Raw genomic sequence first — 27,918 nt, forward strand, 5'->3', positions numbered from 1 at the left:
TCTTGATAAAGCTACATCTTGTGAATGACTTGAGATGATTTGTATGGATATTTTTATCTTAGTTGTATATATGTTTTTTTACCTTTAATTCCTGTCACTGAATTAAAGGCCAAACTGTTTATTCCATACATGTCCAAGCTGTGGGCATTCACCCCACTCACATCCCAATCCTAAACGTTGCATATTTCCAGACAGTAGAGTTTAGTGCAATCAAATCTTTAAAACATATTATGTAAATTTCTTAAATTATGGTTTAGACATTATATGCTTTAAATTTCAGCATCTGCAATAATGTAAAACCTACTTAAGGGTGATTTTAGTCTGTCTTTTCTATGATATATTTTCTGCCAGAGAGAAGAACATACATCTTTGACTTAAGTAAAGATATTCCAATACAAGCCTGCCTAAGCATGACACAGTGCTCAGATGACTTTTATTTTGGCCTATAAAACTATTTAATACAAATACACTACTTGTGCTTGCTGGCCTTAATAAAAATTCATTATATGTTTATTTACACTAACCAAACCACTTTCCAACCTTTTGCAAAACAACTGAGTTATTAGTACTTTTCTGGAGCTCAGTAATTTTTTCAGTTCCTTATACATATTTCCATTACTAGACTGAGATTTTTCTATCTCTACCCAAAGGGGCCTCTGGCTGTTCTGAGATCTGTGAGTCTCCTTCAAGGTGTGGTAGGTACAATTTTCATTTAGACTTAAGAGCAAAAGGGTCCTAAAATTTCAATGTTTATAACTTAACAATTTCATTTATTTACTCACATATGCAACGTGTTTGTTGTTTGACTGTTTTTGTCAATTCCTATCTCTGTATTGACAACAGTACATAATGTATCAGTAGCCTCACTTCCCAAACACAACGGCTTAATATTATTTGTTTCTTGGCAGTTTAACTGTATAGTTTCATAAGATGTATTTTGAAATTATGTATTTCATGTAAGAATTGGCAAATTAACTATTTTAAAGTATTTACAAATTTATTTATCTCTGATTATATGAAACAAGTATTTTCTTAAAACTGTTTTATATTTTTCTTCTTAAAGTATAAACACAGTTCATAAGTGGCATTTGTACTCAGCATTTCTGAACTTCAAAGAAAATGCTGATGTGTAGCAAAATTTCTATCTAAACTTTGTTTTTGCTCTAAAGTCACTTAAGTTCCAATGATTAAAAATGCTCAAGGATGCACTTCATGTTAATCTTAGGAGGAGCATAGATTGACTGACCTCAGCTGAAATTAAATATACTTCAAAAAGCTGCATCATACTTAAAAGCAGCTTTATTAGAAATGCTCATCCTCAAGTTATTTTTCATCTCATTACATTTTTATGTATTTCTTGTTTTGGTGTAATACATTATGTCCTACCAAAAAAGCATTGATAAATGTATTCAAACTGAAAATAGTTCCATAACAGTAACAAGAAAAACTAATAGCCTCAATCCATATGGTTCCTCCTCTAAGTTTTGAAACATGCTTTGACAATAGTTTTTCTAATCTGCAAAATATCCCTGAAAACATTGCATTGTTTTACTGATGAGGTTATTACACCAAGGTCACAGAGCAAGGAGGAGCAGGGTTTTATTTTAATATATTCCTACACATACTTTTCTTCTTAAGCTATACTTTCTTCAGTCAAGTCAGAATCTAGTAAAAACGTCTTGAGCATGTATTTAAAAGCAAATACCTTTGCTAGCTATTAACTAAAGCACAATGAAGCTAAAACTAGGCTCCTGAATGTTCTAGTTTAAAAAAAAGAGAAAGAAAATCGTGCTTGAGTAAGAGAAATGCCTGCCAACTCAGACTAATAGCTGGTTTCCGGATTTTCTTGGAAGCATTAATATAAAGTGATTTTTCATGCTACTTCACTGATGTATCTTCTTAAGCTCTGTAAGAGAAAATTTTAACATGATCCTGATGCTCTAAATGTTGTCATCTCTAATGTCTACATCTAGACAATGTTGAGAAACAGGTGCTGAAATTTTTTTTTTTAAAGGAATTCCTTTATTTTTATTATTTATTTATTTATTTATTTATTTTTTGGCTGTGTTGGGTCTTCGTTTCTGTGCAAGGGCTTTCTCTAGTTGCGGCAAGCGGGGGCCACTCCTCATCGCGGTGCGCGGGCCCCTCACTATCGCGGCCTCTCTTGTTGCAGAGCACAGGCTCCAGACGCGCAGGCTCAGTAGTTGTGGCTCACGGGCCTAGTTGCTCTGCGGCATGTGGGATCCTCCCAGACCAGGGCTCGAACCCGTGTCCCCTGCATCGGCAGGCAGACCCTCAACCACTGCGCCACCAGGGAAGCCCTGAAATGTTTTTATATATTACTTTGACAAAAATTTAGACCATCCAGGTTTGTTGTTTTGTTTTCAGAGCCTTATTGGACACTTTTGCTTACAGGTTTCACGTGGGCAAACTTTCCCAAGAAAATATGTGAGATATCTGAGTTAAGACAAAGACACTTTCTGTGAACTATTAACCAGCTGTGTTTGATGAAAAATGCTACTGAATACCTGGTTGAGTGGGATTGTCAATTAGATTATAGCTCTTGATATGATTGGAAGGATTTGTGAGGCCAGGCACTGTTTGCTTTAGTAAAAACTCAACGTGATTCTGGTACACCTTTGTGAAGCTGTTGGCCATCATTCTGCGTCTCTGTTTCTTCATTTATAAAGTGGGTCCAAAAATATAAAATTCATTGTTTTAATTTATTAATTTAATACATGAATTACATGAATTTATGAAATTAAATATGCAAAATAAAATAATCTTTCAAGAAATGTAATTTATTTCTCCTCACTCACATTCTATTTCATATTCCTTTTCAGACAGGACTCCGTATTGTATTTATGAAAGCACAAGGTTGATACTCCTTTAACTAGTTTATTTTCAAAGATAATATAAACTAGTTAAGCGTTTCAACACCCTGCCAGGAAACCAAGTAATTTTGGGAACCCAGAAACCATAGATTGTCCTTTTAGACTATTACAGAGACACTGAACAACAACTCAATCAACTGTTGTCTGGTTCAGAGAATGTTTTACATGCTGAATAGCCATCTAAAATCATCCGTTGTCAAAAAAATAAGAAAAACCTTAAGCCTTTTTAGCACTTACATCGATTCAATTATTAATATGTATGCTGTATCTCTAACAAAAATGAGCAATAAAAACAAGACCACACACCTTTTTCATGTGTATTATATCATAATGACCAAAATTTCCCACAATTGGAAATAGCCCATGAACAAGAAATACATGGTAGGGACTTCCCTGGTGGCGCAGTGGTTAAGAATCCTCCTGCCAATGCAGGGGACACAGGTTTGATCCCTGGTTCCGGAAGATCCCACATGCCGTGGAGCAAGTAAGCCCGTGTGCCACAACTACTGAGCCTGCGCTCTAGAGCCCACAAGCCTACTGAGCCCACATGCCACAACTACTGAAGCCCACGCACCTAGAGCCCATGCTCCACAACAAGAGAAGCCACCGCAATGGGAAGCCTGCGCACTGCAATGAAGAGCAGCTCCCGCTCGCCGCAATTAGAGAAAGCCCGCGCGCAGCAACAAAGACCCAACGCAGCCATAAATAAATAAAATTAGAAAAAAGAAAAGAAATACATGGTAGAAAAACTGTTATTCTATGGGCCAGTATAGTACTTTGGAACATATTGTATTGGTTAATGACACTTATCTGACTCTCAGTCTCTAACTGTATTTCTGCACTGAGTGTATATAAGTAATCCATAAAATACGTTTGGTTGAGATTAACTGGTTTCTGTTATCTCCATCTGTGTACATGACGGCCAGTTATGAAGCAGAACATATTTCCCCCCAAAAGAGTGATGTAAAATATCCTCTTCACTACATTTGAAATCCATTTACATTTTTACAGTGAAAAGGCACCATCATAGGTTGGTTACCTGAGATAGGATTTCACATTCAGGAATGCTTTTGTGGTCACAACGTATTGAAGGGAAAGGAGAGAGCATCATGGTTGGGTGGAAGAAGAGGTGTTGGTGAGATGCAGTCACAATGAAGAACACACCACCACCCCTATTTAAAGATTTCTGAGGCTGTGATGGCAGTGTAGACTGCCAGCAGCAAAATCCCATTCCAGAGTCTGTTTAGTCAAGCCACTCCTGGAACTAACTGCCTGCAGATTTGGTTCCTAGGACAGCCAACGCTGAGATTGAGATAAGCATGCAGGAAATTTATTAGCGAGTGTGTTAAAATTAACACCTGCCGGAGGAAGGGAAAAAAGCTCAGGCAGAAGTTGAGCTGCATTACAGACTTAATAGAGGCCTAAGGAAGTTCCAAAATTTGGAGGACACTCTAAAATTGTCCTAAGGTTGGGCACAGAGGCTGGGCGTTTTTGACCCCACATTGATTCATCGCTGGAAACGGGCGTTACAGTTGTCTTCCCTATCTGCAGGTTCTGCATCCGCAGATTCCGCCCACCTCTGGATCCGAGGTTGTTTGAATCTGCGGATGTGGAATCGGTGGATACGAAGGACCGGTAGTAATACGGCATTTTACACGAAGGACGTGAGAGTCTTTGGGCTTGGGTATCTGTGGATTCTGGTATGGGCTGGGGTGGGAGTTCTGCAACCAATCCCCTGCGGATACGGAGGGACGACTGTACTGGACAATGCAGGCCTCTTCAGTTGAGGCAAATCCTTTGAAGTGTTGAAAAATGAGGACTTTCTGCCGAGGAGAAGGTAGGGAGTAAACCTTCATTTTGGTGAGGAATTTGTGTGATCCATCCTGGCATCCTCTGCGCGGTTCTTAGAAGCCGTCAAAGTAACTTCTCAAACAATGTAGGCCGCTGTTTTTCAGTAATTCAGAAGGCTCGTATAGTCTTTTGACATTTAACTACACTAAAATTTTAGTTTGCCGTCTAGTATACTATTTACAATGAAATTCAGAACTTTAAAACTTGGAACTTTGCCAACTGAAAAGTGAAAGTTTGATATCTATGCCATTTTAATTTGTTTTTTGTTAAACCCACTAGATGATACAATTCTTTTATATCCTAACTGATCAATACGGAGAGAATAAAGTTAACAAACAGATGACAACAGTAAGGTCCCAATTCCAGAAGGACATTTTGGTGAAGTCCATTTATTTCCTGCAAATTCACTGGAAGTGCTCACACTCACACACACACACACACAACACTCACACACTCTCAGGTAGAATGTAGGAGTCAGGGAAAAAGTTGCCCTTCTGTTCTCTAGCGCTCATCTTGTGTCGGTGGCATTTGAATCTTCTCTTCCATATAATCTGCCAACGCGAGGCATTTGCTATATTCTGTATGAGGGAGTATATCCTTGAGAGAGTATAATACTGTTAATTCAAGTCCAACACAATTAAAAAGCTCCCCATGACAATTCCTATTATGATTTTGGTTTTGATAATGTATCTTTTGCTACATTTATGTATTGTATAATTTTTGCTCATATGAGGGAGATTGGTCTATAGTCATTTTTCTTTAATTGTATTCATCAAGTTTGGGTATATAAGATAGCTAGCATCACAAGTAAGCTGTGAAATGTTCATAGTTCTATCTAGAATAGTTTTATATATTCTTAGATGTTAGATAGAATTAGGCTGTGGAATCATCTATTCTGTTAACGTTTTAAAAATGTCTCCAGTCTTTTCTAAGGAAATTGGTCTATTCAAATAGAATTTGTCTTCTGGTCATATTTTTAAACTATAATTTTTATGGGAAATCATACAGTCCCTCTAACATTCCAAATTTATTACATGTAGAATTATCATAAAATTATTTTCATCTTTATCTGTCTATGGCTGTGTCTTTTGCATTCTTAATTTTCTTCATTTTCATGTTTTGTTTTAAAACTCTCATAAGAGATTAGCGTCTGTGTGTATTTTCAAAATAGTCTGCCTTTATCTTTCTCTCTCCAGTTCTCTGTTCTTTGTGTATCTTTCATTTTATTAATTTCTGCCTTTTTCATTTATTAATTTACCTACACTACATTAGCTTACACTGTTCTTTTCCTATCATCTTTTAATATACAGTAAACACTTTCATATTAAATATGTTTTATGTAATAATGAAGACAGGAAATTGTAAAGGATTACTGTTTTGTCTAGCAAAAGGGCAATATTTGTATTATTCCACTTTGGGCAAAATCTTAAATTTTTTTCCAGTCATGAGTATGTAAGAAGCTTAATCTAATTTCATTCTTTTTATACTCACACATACACATTCACACTCACACAGAGAAACACAAATGCACTAATGGCCATCTTTTATAAGAAAGTAACTTTATCTTTCTGTGTTGCATTTTTCTATGCTAGCAGTGACTAATTATGAAACAAATGCCAATATGTGTTGCTTTTACAACTTTTAATGTCTAGGAGAAATGACTATGGATAGTTCTTAAGATTTAAAGTTTTTATTCAGTCTTTAATATTGCAAATAAAAATTTTCTTACACTTAACTTAGATGTTTTTATACATATATACAAAATTATATCTTAAAAAACTTTCCATTTAATTTGCATAATATTTTATTAATTTAATGGAGTAAATGCTCTTAAACTCTGTTCCATTTGCAACCTAATTATTAGATTTACTTACCATCTAACAATTTATTTATAGATATAAGGCAGGCAATTAATTATGGGTAAATAAAATGCATTTCTGTAATACAAAGTAGAGGAATAAAGAGAATATAAAATTCACTTTCAAATTGCATATAATGTATTACATATAATATTGATTAATAGGGAATATATACATTTATTCATATGAGTATATATGTATGTTATATATTTTTATGTATTATATATTCATGTTTATATATACTTTAAATAAAATATAAACATATTACATACTAATATGTGCATCCGTATATATCAATATTTGTATAGTTTAAATAGATATTATATTTGTATTTGTGTAGTTTAAATAAATACTGTGTCAACATAATATATTTAAATACTTCAACATCTTAATTGCCAAAATTTACAAACTTGGAAAAACCAAAACTTCCTGAGCATTTAACCACAATATAATTCAAATGCTACATCTCACATTCATGATGGAGTAAATTGTCTCTAACATGAAAATATTTTATACATTTAGTCAAACTCTTTCAGCTTCCCATTTAAAACCATAAGATCATTATGTGAGTTTAACTTTTGCATTTTATATAACTCATAGAAATATTTCTCTTAATTTAGCACAAATTTATCAAAATTAAGGGTTTTTTTTTTTCACCATTTCTGTATTTATTTATGGAAATGCATTTACCCAATGAAGAGTATAGGTTTACCAATTATGTCAGAGCCGAGGTCAGTGAATTAAAATTTCAAGATGACAACATTGTCACTTAGAGACTTGAGACAAGTATGGGGGACCCAAGGGCTGTAAGTATGTACAGAATTCTAGCCCAGCCCCACAATTTTCTAGTGACATTCGCCCAATTTCCTGTCCCTAATTTGGTATTTGGATTCCCGAGTCCCTTAAGAGTGTTGTTCCAAGTTGCTGCATTGCTTGTTTGCCTTCTGCCTTCATTTCATATTTTTCTTGATGAGTTCACACTCTAGTCATTTTAATGAAATAAGATAACGTTTTTATAATTGGTTCTACCTCTTGGCCACCAGAGAGTACTTCTTCTGAAACCACAGAGATGAGTCTTGTGGGGGGCTCTGAGGAGCTCCAGTTTTTTTATGTCTCAGTGCTGAAAGGATTCAGGGACAGGCAAAGTGATAGATACGAAGTGATTGATTAGAGGAGGAAGCTTGGGAGGCTTACAAGTGGGTGGGCATGTTTCTTTGTTTCTTTTATATTTTCTGACATTAATATAAAAAAATAGAGTACTGTTATCTTTATTTGTGTTTTCCTGATAATCTTTTCGTGTACCCCTTCATCCTGTCTTCTCTCTCTGCCTCTCAATTTTTACTCTTTAAAAGTACATGTCTATACCCAATTTTGTTTAACATGTGCAGTGTCTGTGTTGTAATTGGACATTGTTGTGAATAAGAGATTTTATTCTGTTTATTTTAAATGAACACTTCAATATATTTTCATGATCTGACTTTCTATTTGTTATTTATTTTTCTTCATGGTTTTCCTTTTATATATTCATTTATTTTTATTTTTCTCATATATTATTTTGATCATGATGTCATTTATCCCTCTATTTCTCTTGTTAATCCATTAATTCTATTACTGTTTTCCAGGTCTTTATTTATAATTTTACCTTTCCTGAGTCTCAAAATTAAACATATTTCTCTACAATTTTATGAATGAGTGATAAAAATTCCCCCCATCTGGATAGATAAATTTTTAAATTCCTGTACTATTTTCTCTCTCCAATAAAATGAAACTTTAAGGATATTTTATTTTCCTACTTTTCTTTTTTTTTGAACTCTCAAACTCCTCTCTCAGACGGTACCATACTTAAATTTTGCTGAGAGAGGGCAATATATTTAATTCTGGATCTATTTTAGACTCTACATGCAAATGGCTCTTATTAAAAATATTCTTATTTAAAATGTAAGATACACATTCCCATCTCAGAGTTTGTGATTATCCTCTTTGATTGAATTCTGTATTTTAGAGTAGAAATGTGTGTACTTATAAATATATTTCAAAATTCATTTTTTGCAGCATTTTTTCTACTTTCTTTAACTATGTTGAAATCTTCAGTTCTGACTAGTGGTTGTTAGATTAGATTTTTTTCTGATACTTCTCCTCAGATAATATATGTGGGTGATATATTCTCTGAATCCATGAATCTTATCATCATCTTTCTTACAACCTGTCAGTAGGATGTGAGCTTAGCTTAGCATCCTTGAATTTCAGGACTGTTCTCCTTGTAGATGATCTTGCCTGTGCTGTCATCACCTTGTTTCCCATGTGAATAAACTGTTCTTTCTCTCTTTAGGCTTAGAAGATTATGTATAAAGTTCTGATTTTTTGTTTTTTGTTTTTTGAAATTACTTTATATATTGTATATTCGAACTCCTGTATGTATCACTCAAGGTTCTTTTCTTGTTTTTTTGTTTTATTCATTATCATTTTTTTCTTTACATTTTTGGCTCTGTATTTTTAGATAGTTCTTCTGTTATTATCTAAGCCTTTAGCATCTTAACAGTGGCTATTCTCTCAGTTAATCTGAAGAGTTTTTTTATATTAAATTTCATTATGTCAGTTCGATACTTTACATGTATCTCCTTGAGGGTTTTTATAATTCTTTTTATCTTGCCATTTTTTCATCTCTGTTTATAAGCATATGTTTTGTTCTTCTTCCCTCTAGCTTCTAGCTCCTGTTAATTATGTCCTAATTTGTATTTATCTTCACTGTGGTTCAGTTCCAACTGGTTGGTTACTTCAAATGGTGGCAAACCAGTGCAGGATGATCTTTACCCTTGGGGGTAATAATGAGTCTGATTTTCCAACCCATTTTCATTTAAGCATCAATGACTCTGATATAAAAGGGCTCTGAACTACATCATATCACACATATACTGGAGTATATATATGTACATATGTATATAAAAACACTGCAGTATATATTATTATCCTAGATGCAGCAGTCAGCCACTTAACTATTTCTTATCTCCTACCCCTGTAAGTACCTCCTTTGGATGCACCAAAATATTAAAAAAAAAAAAAAGAAAAAGAAAAGGAAAGTGATGAATTATAATAAAACATACTTTTAAATAACTTGCTTTATATAAGAATATATAGGTATTTTGTTGGTGTTTCACTGAAACAAGTAATTAAGTTTCACAATAATAATCTGGTGGTGAGCAATTGAATAAATGGTTGTGGGAGCCAAAATTGTTCTTCCCCAATCATAATAAAATTCTTTGCATCGGTGCAGCTTGGGCCACGTAAGTGTTAAAAGCTAATTTCTTGAAGTACCCTGTTGTAATCTTTCATAATAAAAGGAGGATCATTTTGGCATGCTGAGCTAAAAGGAAAATTCAAGACTTGAAAAGTGGAACGGACGATAACTGGATTTTCCTCCCACTGCTATTATGGTAAAGTAAATAGGCCAGCTTAATGTCTTGAAGCCGTTGATGACATTTTTTCTGAGTACTTGAACTTTAAATATCTGTCTGGTAATACCCTAAGGAATATTTTTAAATGCAGTGACCTCTCAAAAGATCATCATCAAAATCATTCTTAATTAGGTTTTGGAAATCAATTTAAGTATCTATGTAAATCAAATTTTATGTAATGCCATGTTGAATGCATGGCCAGGTAAGTCTCAGGAAATAATATATGTATATTATGTTCCTAAGCAGCATCCATAACCACTAAGAATTAAAATTGATTTTTACAAAAAGGAGAATATTGATTTCAAGTGTCTCAGTATTTAAGTTAAGAGACATGTACCACAATGTTCATTGCAGTACTGTTTACAATAGCCAGGACATGGAAGCAACCTAAGTGTCCATCGACAGAGGAATGGATAAAGAAGATGTGGTACATATACACAATAGAATATTACTCAGTCATAAAAAGAAACAAATTGAGTTATTTGCAGTGAGGTGGATGGACCTAGAGTCTATCATACAGAGCGAAGTAAGTCAGAAGGAGAAAAACAAATACCATAAGCTAACGCATATATATGGAATCTGAAAAAAAAAAAAAAAGGTACTGATGAACCTAGTTGCAAGGCAGGAATAAAGAGGCAGACATAGAAAATGGACTTGAGGACATGGGGTGGGAGGGCGAAGCTGGAGCAAAGTGAGAGTAGCATCAACATATATACACTACGGAATGTAAAATAGTTGGCTGGTGGGAAGCAACAGCGTAGCACAGGGATATCAGTTCAGTGTTTTGCGATGACCTAGAGGGGTGGGATAGGGAGGATGGGAGGGAGGCTCTAGGGGGAGGGGATATGGGGACATATATGAATATGGCTGATTCGCTTTGTTGTGCAACAGAAATTAACACAGTATTGTGAAGCAATTATATTCCAATAAAGATCTATTTTTAAAAAAAAGAGTCATAGCTATATGATTTGACATCATTACAAATATCAAGGGCATAATTATTGTGATTTTAAAACTACAGGCAATAAAGGGAAAAACCCTTTAGAAAGAGCCCAGAATTACAATGTTACAAGTATAAACATGATACTTAAATATAGTTATAATGTAATTCAGGAGCATACTTTGTTCCCTAAGAGCTCCCTAGATTACCTGGGTCATTCAAAGGACAAAGGCCAGAATGCCTCAGGGAACCTCGGCAACTTTTGTTTACGTTAGGATGTTTTATTTCACAATGACGATGTTCAAAACTGTTTCAAGAAAACTACAGATATTTTACAGTCTTCTTCAAGTTCAGTGTCTATCAGGACAGGAGGAATGTGTTACTGGGAAAGATAAGATAATCAAGGGAGTGTAGCTTTCACTGCTAAACAGGAACTGCTTGTTAATTCAATTATTTTATGTCTTTTTGTGGGTTGTTATTATTTGATAACTTCTGTCACTATTTAACACTACATATTAATAAATATTGTCTGTGGACACATGTATACACCCCAAAGTAATCCTAAGGGGTTATTGTTATCGCTATATTTTATGTGAAGAAACTGATAGAGATATCAGGAAATTTTGATTTTACTGGTATATTTTAATTTCATTTGTTACTATCCCTCTATCCTATAAAAACTCATCCACAAAAAAACTCTAAAGTTTCCTGGTCCTACCTTATTTTACATTCTACTTATTTCATTCCTCTTTCTCTCTTTTATTTAGAATTACCTTTTCTTTATTTTTAATTTTTCATTGTCTTTAAACCTGTTTTATAAAAGGAGGTAGAAACATGGCTCCTTTAGATTCATGGACAATTGCAAGTTTACTTTGTGTGTGTTGGTGCGCATGACAGCCTATAACTTCACTTTTATATTCGTGTGTGTGTGTGTCTATCTAAATCATTCTTCCTGCCAATATAGACAAAATCCCTAATTTGGAAGTATAAAACTGTTTTCTAAATAGTACTAGTTCATCCAAAAATGTTCAGATGCTCCAAAAATAAAATGTATCTCAACACTTAAGTTATAAATATTTAATTAATGCTTACTTCCTTCCAGGTTCCATTCTTAGTACTTAAAATGCAAACAAACATAAAAAATGAATACATAGGAATCCCTTCCTTCAAGGAGACTGTAGTTTAATATTAGATCAAATAAGTACAAAATATATGACTAGCATCGCATTTAAATTAATGATAAATTACAGAAGCCAAATGGAAGAAAAAATTAATTTAAACTATATGAAGTAAATAGTACTTCCCAGAAGATGTGTTTTTACATTGGATTTAGGGTAATTAATGAAGTTTTCATAGGTAGAAATAAGTATTCCATCATTTTATGAATTGGCAATTGTAAGAAAAGATTTTAAATGTGTCATCATGTACCCAGTAAAGATAATGACTTCCAATGTAGGTGGAAAAAAAGGAGGCAGAGGATGCTTGTTTATGAAAACAAGTTAATTTGTCAAATAGAAAAGTCATCTTTAGAGACTTTAATAAAGAATACCTGGGCATGGGGGCTACTCTTTGTGCATCCTTCAACCTTGCAGGTGAGTCTGGCAGCCCTTTCCTGCTACTGAGTCATCCTGAGCTGGTGCCATTTTATGCAATCTATTGTGAATCTCTGCATGCCGCACTGTATAGCTTGTTTTGTTTGAATACGTGTAAGTTTTTGATTTACATTAGTCTCCGTGAAATCTTTCTTATTAGATTTGGCTCAGCCTCCAAACTGTCAAATTATTTTTGGATTCTGATCCTGCCACCCAGTAACTTCTTGTTACTATGACTAGGTTCAGACCAGTTGTAAATTTGAGTAATATGCAATGATGTCCTCACTTGGGTGTACTGGAAAGAAAAACTGCTATTTAAAGCAAAAACTGCTTTTTTATCATAGAGAAGTAAGGTGTTATATTTAGTCTTAGGGGAAGTAGCTCTTTTTTTTTTTTTTTTTTTTAAATATTCTTTTGGCTGCGCTGCACATCAAGTGGGATCTTAGTTCCCTGACCAGGGATTGAACCCGCGCCCCTTGCATTGGAAGCTCAGAGTCCTAACCACTGGACCACCAGGGAAGTCCTGGGAAGTAGCTCTTTAAAACCCTTTTTATTATGGAAAATTTCAAACAAATATGAAAATAGAGAGAGTAGTGTAATCAGTGCTTCTGTACCCATCACTCAGCTTGACAGTCAACTCACTATCTTGTTTTATCTCTATTCTGCTCGCTCCTCTTACCCCCCCCGATTGTGTTGAAGCAAATCCCAGATGTCATATCATTTTATTGATAAATTTTTGGTAAGTTCTCTAAAAGGTAAGGCCTCTTTATTTTTATTTATTTATTTATTTGGCCATGTAGCGTGTGGAATCTTAGTTCCCCAACCAGGGATTGAGCCCGTGCCCCCTGCATTGGAAGCACGGAGCCTTAACCACTGGACAACCAGGGAAGTCCCAAGGACTCTTTAAGTAATACAACCGTAATAACATTATGACCCCTAACAGGATAACACTAATTCTTTAATATGATCCAATATCCAGTCCAAGTTCACATTTCCCATAATGTTTCATTAATGTTTTCATTAAAATTGCATATTTGAAAAAAAAAATACCTGGCTTTTCTACACAAAGCATTATCATCCCCCTTTTTTCCTCAGGTATGAACGTGCCTCTCAACATGAAATGAAATAGCTTGATATCAGTTACTAAACATAATAGCCAAGAAGTAGACATTACGGGGGTAAAAGTGAGACGTTACCCATTATGAGAATCATCAATTCAACTATGAACCCACAGCGCTACTATACTAGCTAACTTATCTATGTACTAAACAGTCCAAAATACACAAAGCAGGCAAGTTCAAATTAGATGTTATTGCCATCATGAAAGTAGTTCATCTTGACGGAACATTCTGTCTCCACTGGATGCTGTGACCTCTGTGTGACACACTATTAGCTACTTCTTTATGAGTCATAGGGAAAAGAAGCACTTCAGTGCTGGTTGGGGTGGCTTTGAGGTGCTTGCTGTTTATTCTTTTCTCCCACTGCTTGTTCACTCTTCCCAGTTATGAAGCAGACACCACCAGTCACTGAGAGTAGTTAAGTTGATAAATAAAGGATGGTGACAAAATAAACCATGGAACCAGCCCAAAACTGCAGAAAGAAGTGCATGTGTGGGAAATGCAAAAGTTAGTGGGAAGCTGATGTTCCCTTTGAGAAATAATCAGTTCACTTGGTTGGAAATGCATGGGAAAAAGCAAAACAAAAAAGCCCACAAACCTGAATCGTCAGGTGCTGGGAGTCTAATATTCGTCACCCATATCCTAACTTGGGTTCACCAGGGAGGTTTTCTGGAGAGTGTCAAGACCACACAAAAAGTGTAATACAAGAAAAAAAAATCCTCTGACGGCATGCAAAATTGAGGAAGGATACTGAAAGTTTTAAATCTAGTTTTGTAATCAATACCATCTGTGTAAAGAGTAAAAAATAAATATTACCCTACACTGTAGAAAAAAGGAAATATAATTTTCTTACCAGGTTTTCTTTTTTCTCTTCTCATCTCAGGCCTTGTCATGTAAAATTATATGTCAATAGAAAGTGACATGACCTTAAGATTTGGGGAAACAGTTTACATGGGAGGCATCTTGGGTTCTGCTGGGCTAGGAAAGGTAGGGGAAGGTGAGGATCAATCAGAATGAGACCTAGAGGACGAGAAATAAAGAACCAATAGATTGCAGAGGGCTTGCTCTGGATTCTAGGTTTAAGGGGAAAAGAGGTATAGGCACTACCTATACAAGGCACAATAACTCAGCTCAAATGGCTTAAAAGAGTTTCATTCTTGGCTCACGCTAGTGTTTGGTCCAAGTGCCACTCCTGACATAATGCCCATTGGCATCTCGGAGATCAATGGTGTCCTCAGGACTATATCTTATTTCTCTAGCTCCCCTGTTCCTGCTTTTGTCCCTTTTTGTTTCATTCCCAAATAGGCTCTCTCCACGTGGTATCAAAGTCACGCTAGTAAATGTTCCAGACTTGCAGGCGGCTTCTAGTTCGAGCTTCAGCATATGGGGTCGGTATGGCTAGTGTGGTGCCAAGAACAAAGACTCTCTTCGCACCATACCAGCCATACCCACCCATATATATCATCCAATTCCTAATCTGCTGTGTCCACATGAACGGAGCGACCTCAGTTTTCACTCATGGGTCCTACTTTGTTCCTGTGGAGAGTGTGGGAAGATATTTGATCGAGAATGCTATCAGAATTGAATAGAGTAGAAGGGGGTCAGGTCCTAAAGCAAAACTCTACCAAAAGAACGGATGGTCACTATTTGCAACCTCTTTATTTTCTTCAAGAATATCTAACATTGTTCGCCATGATAAAGCTACAGAAAAGATTCAGAGGTAGGTTTGTCTAGGAGGAAAATTTCCACGGGACCTTGAGAATGACTATAAGGTAGATGGATTAAAGCCAGGAAAGGAATTGGAAACAGTCATTATAAAATTAAATAGTTTGAGGTGATAATGATCTTCAGGGACTTAGAAAGTTATATATTTTGCTACATTATTTTAATATGTTGGGAAATGAACACACTCTACTTAATAGTGACAAGTAAAAGTAGTAATTCCCTGTTTTAAACCAGTTTAGATAAGAAAACAATTTTTATTTTGGATTTATAGGGATAAATTGATTGCATTTTAGAATTATTTGAGCTTATTTTTTCCAATACTCAGGGTACAAATTGGCTATGTGTAAATATTTCAACATTGGGTGTTCTCTTTGAATGAAAAGCAGGCATCCAGGTTCAACTGTTGAGTGAGACAAAGTAAAAAAAAAATTGTTTCACAAAATATCACTGTTTATACAAGTATAGAATAAGCCATTTTAAAAAATTAAGAATAGAGATTATTAGTGATTTAAATTCTAAAATACCACCATACATAAGGATAATTCCATTTTCTTCATTATCGGGACACGCTATTTTCATCAAGTTTCAGGTAGTCTGCTTATCACACCTTATTGTTTTGAAAATATTTCCATAAATTAACCTAAAATACATCCCTTTATATTTCCAACTATATCTTCAATCTGTTCGATCGTCCCATGAAATGATACAGAAAAAGCCTAAAAAATTTCAGTCTCCTAGTTAATGAAGTCAATATTTTCTCCTAAAGTTTTCATTTTTCTAGGGTAAATGACTCAGTTTTTTCAAATGTAGCTCCTTCTTTTCTTTCTCCCTTTTCTCCTTTTCCTTCTGTTCTTGTTCTTGTCATTCATCTTTCTTCTTCTTTTTAACATCAAGTTTTTCAGATCCTTCATCAATCTGGACACAAAGCATATTTTAAATGTGCTGCCCAGATCTGAACTCAGTACTCCATATTGGGTCTGATGGTGAAAACTGTGACATGATATTTACTCTCTTGATTTCAATTAATATTTTAAGCAACATATTTCATTAATGTTTAAAACCTTTTCCATTTATTATTTTTTTTAACATCTTTATTGGAGTATAATTGCTTTAAAATGGTATGTTAGTTTCTGCTTTATAACAAAGTGAATCAGTTATACATATACATATATCCTCATATCTCTTCCCGCTTGCATCTCCCTCCCTCTCACCCTCCCTATCCCACCCCTCTAGGTGGTCACAAAGCACTGAGCTGATCTCCCTGTGCTATGCAGCTGATTCCCACTAGCTATCTGTTTTATATTTGGTAGTGTATATATGTCCATGCCACTCTCTCCCTTCGTCCCAGCTTACCCTACCCCCTCCCCGTGTCCTCAAGTCCATTCTCTAGTAGGTCTGTGTCTTTATTCCCGTCTTGCCCCTAGGTTCTTCATGACCTTTTTTTTTTTTTTTTTTTTTTTTTTAGATTCCATATATACGTGTTAGCATACGGTATTTGTTTTTCTCTTTCTGACTTACTTCACTCTGTACGACAGACTCTAGGTCCATCCACCTCACAACAAATAACTCAATTTCATTTCTTTTTATGGCTGAGTAATATTCCACTGTATATATGTGCCACATCTTGTTTATCTATTCCTCTGTCGATGGACACTTAGGTTGCTTCCGTGTCCTGGCTATTGTAAATAGAGCTGAAATGAACATTGTGGTGCATGACTCTTTTTGAGTTATGCTTTTCTCAGGGTATATGCCAGGTAGTGGGTTTGCTGGGTCGTATGGTAGTTCTATTTTTAGTTTTTTAAGGAACCTCCATACTGTTCCCCATAGTGGCTGTATCAATTTACATTCCCACCAACAGTCCAAAAGGGATCCCTTTTCTCCACACCCTCTCCAGCATTTATTGTTTGTAGATTTTTTGATGTTGGCCATTATGACTGGTGTGAGATGATAACTCATTGTAGTTTTGATTTACATTTCTCTAATGATTAATGATGTTGAGCATTCTTTCATGTGTTTGTTGGCAATCTGTATATCTTCTTTGGAGAAATGTCTATGTCTTCTGCCCATTTTTGGATTGTGTTTTTTTGTTTTTTTGATATTGAGCTGCATGAGCTGCTTGTAAATTTTGGAGATTAATCCTTTGTCAGTTGCTTCATTTGCAAATATTTTCTACCACTCTGAGGGTTGTCTTTTCGTTTTCTTTATGGTTTCCTTTGCTGTGCAAAAGCTTTTAAGTTCCATGAGGTTCCATTTGTTTATTTTTGTTTTTATTTCCATTACTCTAGGAGGTGGGTCAAAAAGGATCTTGCTGTGATTTATGTCATGGAGTGTTCTGCCTATGTTTCATCTAAGAGTTTGATAGTGTCTGGCCTTACGTTTAGGTCTTTAATACATTTTGAGTTTATTTTTGTGTATGGTGTTAGGAAGTGTTCTAATTTCATTCTTTTACATGTAGCTGTCCAGTTTTCCCAGCACCACTTATTGAAGAGGCTGTCTTCTCTTCATTGTATATTCTTGCCTCCTTTATCAAAGATAAGGTGACCATACGTGCATGGGTTTATCTCTGGCCTTTCTATCCTGTTCCATTGATCTATATCTCTGTTTTTGTGCCAGTACCATACTGTCTTGATTACAGTCGCTTGGTAGTATAGTCTGAAGTCAGAGAGCCTGATTCCTCCCACTCTGTTGTTCTTTCTCAAGATTGCTTTGGCTATTCGGGGTCTTTATTGTTTCCATAAAAATTGTGAAATTTTTTGTTCTAGTTCTGAGAAAAATGCCAGTGATAGTTTGATAGGGATTGCATTGAATCTGTAGATAACTTTGGGTAGTATAGTCATTTTCACACTGTTGATTCTTCCAATCCAAGAACATGGTATATCTCTCCATTTGTTTGTATCATCTTTAATTTGTTTCATCAGTGTCTTATAGTTTTCTGCATACAGGTCTTTTGTCTCCTTAGGTAGGCTTATTCCTAGGTATTTTATTCTTTTTGTTGCAATGGTAAATGGGAGTGTTTTCTTAATTTCACTTTCAGATTTTTCCTCATTAGTGTATAAGAATGCAAGAGATTTCTGTGCATTAATTTTTTATCCTGCTACTTTATCAAATTCACTGATTAGCTCTAGTGGTTTTCTGGTAGCATCTTTAGGATTCTCTATGTATAGTATCATGTCATCTGCAAACAGTGACAGCGTTACTTCTTCCTTTCCGATTTGGATTCCTTTTATTTCTTTTTCTTCTCTGATTGCTGTGGCTAACACTTCCAAAACTATGTTGAATCATAGTGGTGAGAGTGGGCAAACTTGTCTTGTTCCTGATCTTAGTGGCAATGGTTTCAGGTTTTCACCATTAAGAATGATGTTGGCTGTGGGTTTGTCATATATGACCTTTATTATGTTGAGGTAAGTTCCCGCTATGCCTACTTTCTGGAAGGTTTTTATCATAAATGGGTGTTGAATTTTGTCGAAAGCTTTCTCTGCATCTATTGAGATGATCATATGGCTTTTCTCCTTCAATTTGTTAATATGGTGTATCACATTGATTGATTTGTGTATATTGAAGAATCCTTGCATTCCTGGGATAAACCCCACTTGATCATGGTGTATAGTCCTTTTAATGTGCTGTTGGATTCTCCTTGCTAGTATTTTGTTGAGGATTTTTGCATCTATGTTCATCAGTGATATTGGCCTGTAGGTTTCTTTCTTTGTGACACCTCTGTCTGGCTTTGGTATCAAGGTGATGGTGGCCTCGTAGAATGAGTTTGGGAGTGTTCCTCCCTCTGCTATATTTTGGAAGAGTTGGAGAAGGATAGGTGTTAGCTCTTCCCTAAATGTTTGATAGAAATCGCCTGTGAATCCATCTGGTCCTGGGCTTTTTTTTGTTGGAAGATTTTTAATCACAGTTTCAATTTCAGTGCTTGTGACTGGTCTGTTCATATTTTCTATTTTTTCCTGGTTCAGTCTCGGAAGGTTGTGCATTTCTAAGAATTTGTCCATTTTTTCCAGGTTGTCCATTTTATTGGCTTGTAGTAATCTCTCATGATCCTTTGTATTTCTGCAGTGTCAGTTGTGACTTCTCCTTTTTCATTTCTAATTCTATTGATCTGTGTCTTCTCCCTTTTTTTCTTGCTGAGTCTGGCTAATGGTTTATCAATTTTGTTTATCTTCTCAAAGAAACAGCTTTTAGTTTTATTGATCTTTGCTATCGTTTCCTTCATTTCTTTTTCATTTATTTCCGCTCTGATCTTTATGATTTCTTCCCTTCTGCTAACTTTGGGGTTTTTTTGTTCTTCTTTCTGTAATTGCTTTAGGTGTAAGGTTAGGTTGTTTATTTGAGGTGTTTCTTGTTTCTTAAGTAGGACTGCATTGCTATAAACTTCCCTCTTAGAACTGCTTTTGCTGCATCCCATAGGTTTTGGGTCATCGTGTTTTCATTGTCATTGGTTTCTAGGTATTTTTTGATTTCCTCTTTGATATCTTTAGTGATCTCTTGGTTATTAAGTAGTGTATTGTTAACCTCCATGTGTTTGTATTTTTTCCAGATTTTTTCCTGTAATTGATATCTAGTCTTATAGCGTTGTGGTCAGAAAAGATACTTGATACGATTTCAATTTTCGTAAATTTACCAAGGGTTGATTTGTGACCCAAGATATGATCTATCCTGGAGAATGTTCCATGAGCACTTGAGAAGAAAATTTATTCTGTTGTTTTTGGATGGAATGTCCTATAAACATCAATTAAGTTCATCTTGTTTAATGTAACATTTAAAGCTTGTGTTTCCTTATTTATTTTCATTTTAGATGATCTGTCCATTGGTGAAAGTGGGGTGTTAAAGTCCCGTACTATGATTGTGTTACTGTCGATATCCCCTTTTAAGGCTGTCAGTATTTGCCTCATGTATTGAGGTGCTCCTATGTTGGGTGCATAAATATTTACCATTGTTATATCTTCTTCTTGGATTGATCCCTTGATCATTATGTAGTGTCCTTCTTTGTCTCTTGTAGTAGCCTTTTTTTTTTTGAAGTCTATATTGTCTGATATGAGAATTGCTACTCTAGCTTTCTTTTGATTTCCATTTGCATGGAATATCTTTTTCCATCCCCTCACTTTCAGTCTGTATGTGTCCCTAGGTCTGAAGTGGGTCTCTTCTAGACAGCATATATTCAGGTCTTGTTTTTGTATCCATTCAGCCACTCTATGTCTTTTGGTTGGAGCATTTAATCCATTTACATTTAAGGTAATTATCAATATGTAGGTTCCTATTACCATTTTATTAATTGTTTGGGGTTTGTTATTGTAGGTCTTCTCCTTCTCTTGTGTTCCTGCCTAGAGAAGTTCTTTTAGCATTTGTTGTAAAGCTGACTCGGTGGTGCTGAATTCTTTTAGCTTTTGCTTGTCTGTAAAGGTTTTAATTTCTCCGTCAAATCTGAACCAGATCCTTGCTGGGTAAAGTAATGTTGGTTGTAGGTTTTTCCCTTTCATCAGTTTAAATATGTCCTGCCAATCCCTTTTGGCTTGCAGAGTTCCTGCTGAAAGATCAGCTGTTAACCTTATGGGGATTCCCTTGTATGTTATTTGTTGTTTTTCCCTTTCTGCTTTTAATAATTTTTCTTTGTATTTAATTTTTGATAGTTTGATTAATATGTGTCTTGGCATTTTTCTCCTTGGATTTATCCTGTATGGGACTCTCTGCCTTTCCTGAACTTGATTAACTATTTCCTTTCCCATGTTAGGAGAGTTTTCAACTATAATCTCTTCAGATATTTTCTCAGTACCTTTCTTTTTCTCTTCTTCTGGGCCCCCTATAATTCAAATGTTGGTGCGTTTAATGTTGTCCCAGAGGTCTCTGTGACTGTCCTCATTTCTTTTCATTCTTTTTTCTTTATTCTGCTCTGCAGTAGTTAATTCCACTATTTTATCTTCCATGTCACTTATCCGTTCTTCTGCCTCTGTTATTCTGCTCTTGATCTCTTCTAGAAAATTTTTAATTTCATTTATTGTGTTGTTCACCATTGTTTGTTTGCTCTTTAGTTCTTCTAGGTCTTTGTTAAATGTTTCTTGACTTTTCTCTATTCTATTTCCACGATTTTGGATCATCTTTACTATCATTATTCTGAATTCTTTTTTTCAGTTAGACTGCCTATTTCCTCTTCATTTGTTAAGTCTGGTGGGTTTTTACCTTGCTCCTTCATCTGCTGTGTATTTCCCTGTCTTCTCATTTTGCTTAACTTACTGTGTTTTGGGTCTCCTTTTTGCAGGCTGCTGGTTCGTAGTTCCCGTTGTTTTTGGTGTCTGCCCCCAGTGGGTAAGGTTGGTTCAGTGGGTTGTGTAGGCTTCCTGGTGGAGGGGACTAGTGCCTGTGTTCTGATGCATGAGGCTAGATCTTGTCTTTCTGGTGAGCAGGTCCACGTCTGGTGGTGTGTTTTGGGGTGTCTGTGACCTTATTATGATTTTAGTCTCTGCTAATGGGTGGGGTTTTGTTCCTGTCTTGCTAGTTGTTTGGCATAGCATGTCCAGCACTGTAGCTTGCTGGTCATTGAGTGGAGTTGGGTCTTGGCGTTGAGATGGAGATCTCTGGGAGATATTCGCCGTTTGATATTACATGAAGCTGGGCGGTCTCTGGTGGACCAATGTCCTGAACTTGGCTCTCCCACCTCAGAGGCACAGCCCTGATGCCTGGCTGGAGCACCAAGAGCCTGTCATCTGCTCGAATCAAAATAAAAGGGAGAAAAAAGAAAGAAAAACTGAAAATGGTAAAATAAAATAAAATAAAATAGTTATTAAAATAAAAAATAAGTATTAAAAAATTAAAAATTAATAAAAAGAAGAAGGAAAGAAAGAAGAGAGCAACCAAACCAAAAATTAAATCCACTAATGATAACCAGTGCTAAAAACTATATTAAAAAAAACAAAAACAAAAAACAAAAAACGGACAGACAGAACCCTAGGACAAATAGTAAAAGCAAAGCTATACAGACAAAATCACACACAGAAGCATACACATACACACTCACAAAAAGAGAAAAAGGGAAATATATATATATATCATTGCTCCCAAAGTCCACCTTCTCAATTTGGGATGATTCGTTGTCTATTCAGGAATTCCACAGATGCAGGCACATCAAGTTGATGGTGGAGATTTAATCCGCTGCTCCTGAGGCTGCTGGGAGAGATTTCCCTTTCTCTTCTTTGTTCGCACAGCTCCCGGGGGTCAGCTTTGGATTTGGACCCGCCTCTGCGTGTAGGTCGCCTGAGGGCGTCTGTTCTTCGTTCAGACAGGACGGGGTTAAAGGAGCAGCTGCTTCGGGGGCTCTGGCTCACTCAGGCTGGGGGGAGGGAGGGGTACGGAGGAGGCGGGGCGAGCCTGCAGCCGTAGAGGCGTCGTGACGTTGCAGCAGCCTGAGACGCGCCATGCGTTCTCCCGGGGAAGTTGTCCCCAGATCACGGGAGCCTGGCCGTGGCGGGCTGCACCGGCTCCCGGGAGGGGTGGTGTGGATAGTGACCTGTGCTCGCACACAGGCTTCTTGGTGGCGACATCAGCAGCCTTAGCATCTCATGCCCGTCTCTGGGGTCCGCGCTGATAGCCGCGGCTCACGCCCATCTCTGGAGCTCGTTTATGCGGCGCTCTGAATCCCCTCTCCTCGCGCACCAGGAAACAGAGAGGCAAGAAAAAGTTTCTTGCTTGTTAGGCGGGTCCAGACTCTTTCCCGGACTCCCTCCTGGCTAGCTGTAGCGCACTAGCCCCCTTCAGGCTGTGTTCACGCCGCCAACCCCAGTCCTCTCCCTGCGATCTGACCGAAGCCCGAGCCTCAGCTCCCAGCCCCGCCCGCCCCGGCGGGTGAGCAGACAAGCCTCTCGGGCTGGTGAGTGCCTGTTGGCACCGCTTCTCTGTGCGGGAATCTCTCCGCTTTGCCTTCCGCACCCCTGTGGCTGCGCTCTCCTCCGTGGCTCTGAAGCTTCCCCCCGCCATCCCCGTCTCCACCAGTGAAGGGACTTCCTAGTGTGTGGACACCTTTCCTCCTTCACAGCTCCCTCCCACTGGCGCAGGTCCCGTCCCTATTCTTTTGTCTCTGTTTTTTCTTTTTTCTTTTACCCTTCCCAGGTACTTGGGGAGTTTCTTTCCTTTGGGGAGGTCTGAGGTCTTCTGCCAGCGTTCAGTAGGTGTTCTGTAGGAGTTGCTCCACATGTAGATGTATTTCTGATATATTTGTGGGGAGGAAGGTGATCTCCACGTCTTACTCTTCCACCATCTTGAAGCTCCTTCCATTTATTATCTTAAGTGGAACTTGGAGTCATCTACTTTCTCTAGGTCCCCATTTAAAAAAAAATATGAGCAGTCATTAACCTAAATAAAAAAGAGTTTCAAAAGAATCATCATCTTTTTCCCATGGTTGCACCCAAATTCCAGGTTCAACCTACTCAACAAGCATTTATGGAGTGTGCAGTTGACAGGGACCATGTCAGGTTTTACAAATGGATGCAAGGATAATTTCTTGTTTGTGTTTTGCCACTCGTTTTTATGAGCCTAGACAAGGTTTTTCCTTTGAGTTACTTAAATTTGAGATGTACTTACTTGAGCCCACTCCTCCTGGGGCTTTTTTCTTTTTGTTTACCTCATTGCTCCTTGCTTTCCTTCTATTCTGTAGAAATTATGTTCTATCTCCAACGAGCATCCTGATGTGGATTTCTTTTTCTGAAATGTTATTTCTATTCTTATACCTTATGAAATTTGGCTTGAACTCTCTCCAGTGGAGCCTGCTGTTTCTTTTTCTCCTCCATACCTGAGGGTTTAGGAACAGTAATTGCCTTCTCTCTGCTGTTCATTGTTGATTCCAAGTAATTATTCAGCTACTATTGATACTCTTCCTTCCTCCCTTGGAAGCGATCATATTTGCCCAGGTTGCCTCTCCCAAACATAAAAAAATATGTGGGATTTCTAACTTTCTTGAGGACTCCAGAATCTAGTTTACTGTGTTCCTTGTAAAATACCTGTTATTAATACTGATGACTTCAATGTAAACATTCAAAATATGTTCACTCTTTTTCCCCACTGTTTCTTGCCTTATCAACACCAATCATCTTATTCTATATCCTGGGTTTACCGTCCTTTAAGATGATTCTATCATATACTGTTATCAACTTGAAATTATTTACTTTCAATACTTTAAACCTAAAATCAGCTTTCTAATTTCCGTTCCTTTATTTTTTTCTAGCTTTCTTAGAAAACATCTTTATTACAAATGTTCTTAAATATTTTCCACATACATGCGTTACACACTGGGTATAACTTTCTTTTTTATTGAAATATATTTGACACATAACATTGTGTAAATATAAGGTTCCAACATGTTAATTTGATATATTTATACATTGTCATATGATTGCTTTGTAGCAATAATTAGCATCTCTATTAGATACATTATATAATTATCATTTCTTTGCAGTGCTTGGAATAATTACGTTCTAGTCTCTTAGCAAGTTAGATGATTATAATACAGTATTATTGTCTGTATTCACTAGAGTGTGCATTAGAACTCTAGGGCTTATTTACTACTCATTGCAAGTTTGTACCCTTAAATGGCATCTGTCCTATCCGTCCACCCCACTACCACCACCATTTTACTCTCTGTTTTTATGAGTTTGGTTTTTTTAGATTCCACATATAGTGATATCATAAGGACTTGTCTTTGTCTGATTTATCTCACTTAGCAAAATTTTCTCAAGGTCCATCTATGTTGTTGCAAACAGGAGGATGTTCTTCCTCCTTATAACTGAAATATGTACACACACACACACACACACACACACATATACCACATCTTAGGTTTCTAATTTTTAATTCTGGCTACCAATGCTTATCTTTTCTCATATCCTCTTTTATTTTTATAGCAACTCTATTACACTTTAATAGACCAAATCACATAGCCTCAACCTACATTTAATCCACTGATTTCTTTGTAGTTCCACTTGATCATGCATTGTAACCCTGGAATCCTTTTATTCACATGGAGTCAAATTTGCAGACAAAAGTAGAATTTAGAATCACCATTTGTTTTCTGTTTGAATCTAGGTTAGTTACAAAGGATTCAGTGCGACATACCTATCCTTCACCTCCAATTCTCTCCCAATTAAATTTATAGCAGTTGTCGCAGAAATTTCACTTTTTACAAGCCCTGTTTTCAGGTGATCTTAACTTCTATTTTACTGAAACAATTTGGGCCTACAAAACTAAGTTAGCTGAAATTGCTTATTCCCAATGTCAGCATTTTTCTGTATCTTCACCCTTATTCTTCTCTTTTTTATCTCAAGATGAAATATTTGGTCTTTCTTTCCAAGGCTAATTCTCATGATGGAATGTCATAATGGAAAGAGCAGTGTAGTTAAAGTCAGAAGCTTTGCTTTCAAGCCGGCCATTTTTATTATTTTGAATAAGTCGTAAGTTATTACTTTCTGGGACATTATATATTTAGTTTAATATAGTCTCATGTAATTCTCATATTTAGTACTTTTACTTTATTGCTTGGTATAGAATTTAGAAAAAAAATGTGTTATACTCTAAATAACATTTATTTGAAAGCCTTTTAAATGAAGAGAATTTTTGTAGCTATAGAAGTTACAAATTTAAGAATAGCAGCCTTAAAGCATTTTGTTTAATTGCATTTATCTCTATTATGTCTTAAGAATCTCATTGATTTTGAGGACTACAAAAATATCATTAAGTTATCTGGCTCAATTCGATATAGTAAACATTCCCATTTAAGCCAATCTTTTGCACAGTGAAATATTAAATTGTAAAATTTATACAATATACATTAATTGGACAATGCATATCCCAAAATGCTGGTAAATCTTTAACCCTGTGTTATTCTATAGAATTATTTTTGTATGCTATAAATATATCCAACCCATACTTATTTGAAAATTATAAAATTGGATATCCAGCATACACATTTCTCTCTTGTTGACTTTATGAGATTACTGTGAAACTGAACCCCATAATAGTAATTTCTTAGTAAATATTTGTATTCTTTATTCACGCTGACTTGACAACTCTGAATGACCCCCTTATAATACCTTAATTCTTGTGTAATTTACTTTTTCTCAACAGGCACATATACTCCATACTCGAATAAAGAAGACTGATCATAGTAAAGCCCAACACCATAGCAGTAAGTACAATAGAATATAATGTTTTCTGTGAACATTTAAACATACTTACTAATTTTAATGCTACTTAGGTAGGACCATATCATTTTATAAATAATTATGATCATTGAATTGTGAGCAGCAGCAAAGCCTTGAAGCAGCTCCCCCTGCTCCTCATGATATGAAATCATTCTAATCATTTTAGAAGCAAAATCCTGGTTATTTCTTTCCTCTTCTAATGTTATAGTTTACTTCTGGATATGCCCCTAAGTTTTCTTAGTCTACTAAAAACCATTGTCAATTTTTCTTTTATCATTACACCTTCAACCCATTCTTAATATTTGTTTCTTTTTTTTATCTCCTATTGTTCCTGCCTGTGTCTCTCGGAAACTGACACTCAACCCATGTATTCAAACATTTAAGCTCCCATTCACAGTTTTAGAAAGAAAAAGATTCTGCCTCATTCCCTATTCACTCAGATTCATCTCCGTGTGAACTGTTTTCACCCGCATCTCTTCTAGAAAGCTTTTCACTTATTATCTCTGGGACTTCGAACTGAAATTTTCCCACAGTTTACATTTTTTCCTCTTTCCAGTATATGTGAGCATTACTGTCATTATTGTAAAATATTGATTTTTACGTGTACGCTGAAGTGCTGTTAACATTTTCCCTCCTGCAAAATCAATATTTCACAATTTACTACCCAAAGAAGCTGAAATCCCTTAGCATAGCTAGGCAGAGTTTACAAGACCCATCACAATTTGATGTAATCTTAGCAAAATGGTTTCTCACTCACTTTGTAATGAACACCTCCTTAAAATTCTACTGCTTTTTTTCTCTTTTACACTTTGCAGAGGATTTTTTCTTTCTTTAAAAAATCTATCCAAGTTCATTTTTATACTTGCATCTAAAAATCATGACTTTTATTAAAGCTTTCCAGATCAGTACAAGTTATTGAGAAATGCATCACTCATTATCTGTGACAATCATTTAGCAGTAAGTCTTTTTCTGCTTCCTGAATTTTTATATATTTTGCCTCATGTGATAATAAAATTATTGACAATTAAAATCATCATTTGTTCAACAACTAAAATCCCAAGAAAGACAACTTTTTAAGAGTGAGTTTATGTCTCATATTTGTCTTTAATCCCTCAAAGAGACTGTATCTGTATTATTTTCTTCTCTTTCTCTGCCATCTCCAGTTTTAGTTGAGCATCTCATCACTCCATTTTCTGCCCTTTCTTAGCATATTTCCTGTCTTTAATTTAATTTTTCACGGTTGCAGTACTACTTCCCAGGTACTGCAGGCACCTTATAGTAGAGTATTCCCAATTCCTCCCTCA

General features: G+C 35.9%; 1 long non-coding RNA gene across 1 annotated transcript in view; it reads left to right on the forward strand.

Moving 5' to 3' along the window:
- The first annotated feature begins 4,564 nt into the window (after positions 1-4,564).
- The window catches only part of LOC137761635 (uncharacterized), a 34,979-nt gene continuing 11,625 nt past the window's right edge, over positions 4,565-27,918 (forward strand). The window contains exons 1-2 of the long non-coding RNA XR_011073439.1: positions 4,565-4,731; positions 26,538-26,598. This is a non-coding gene — a long non-coding RNA (uncharacterized lncRNA). The remainder of the gene's footprint in view (positions 4,732-26,537; positions 26,599-27,918) is intronic.

The sequence above is a fragment of the Eschrichtius robustus genome, chromosome 3 (assembly GCF_028021215.1).
Source record: "Eschrichtius robustus isolate mEscRob2 chromosome 3, mEscRob2.pri, whole genome shotgun sequence".
NCBI classification, from domain to species: Eukaryota; Metazoa; Chordata; class Mammalia; order Artiodactyla; family Eschrichtiidae; genus Eschrichtius; species Eschrichtius robustus.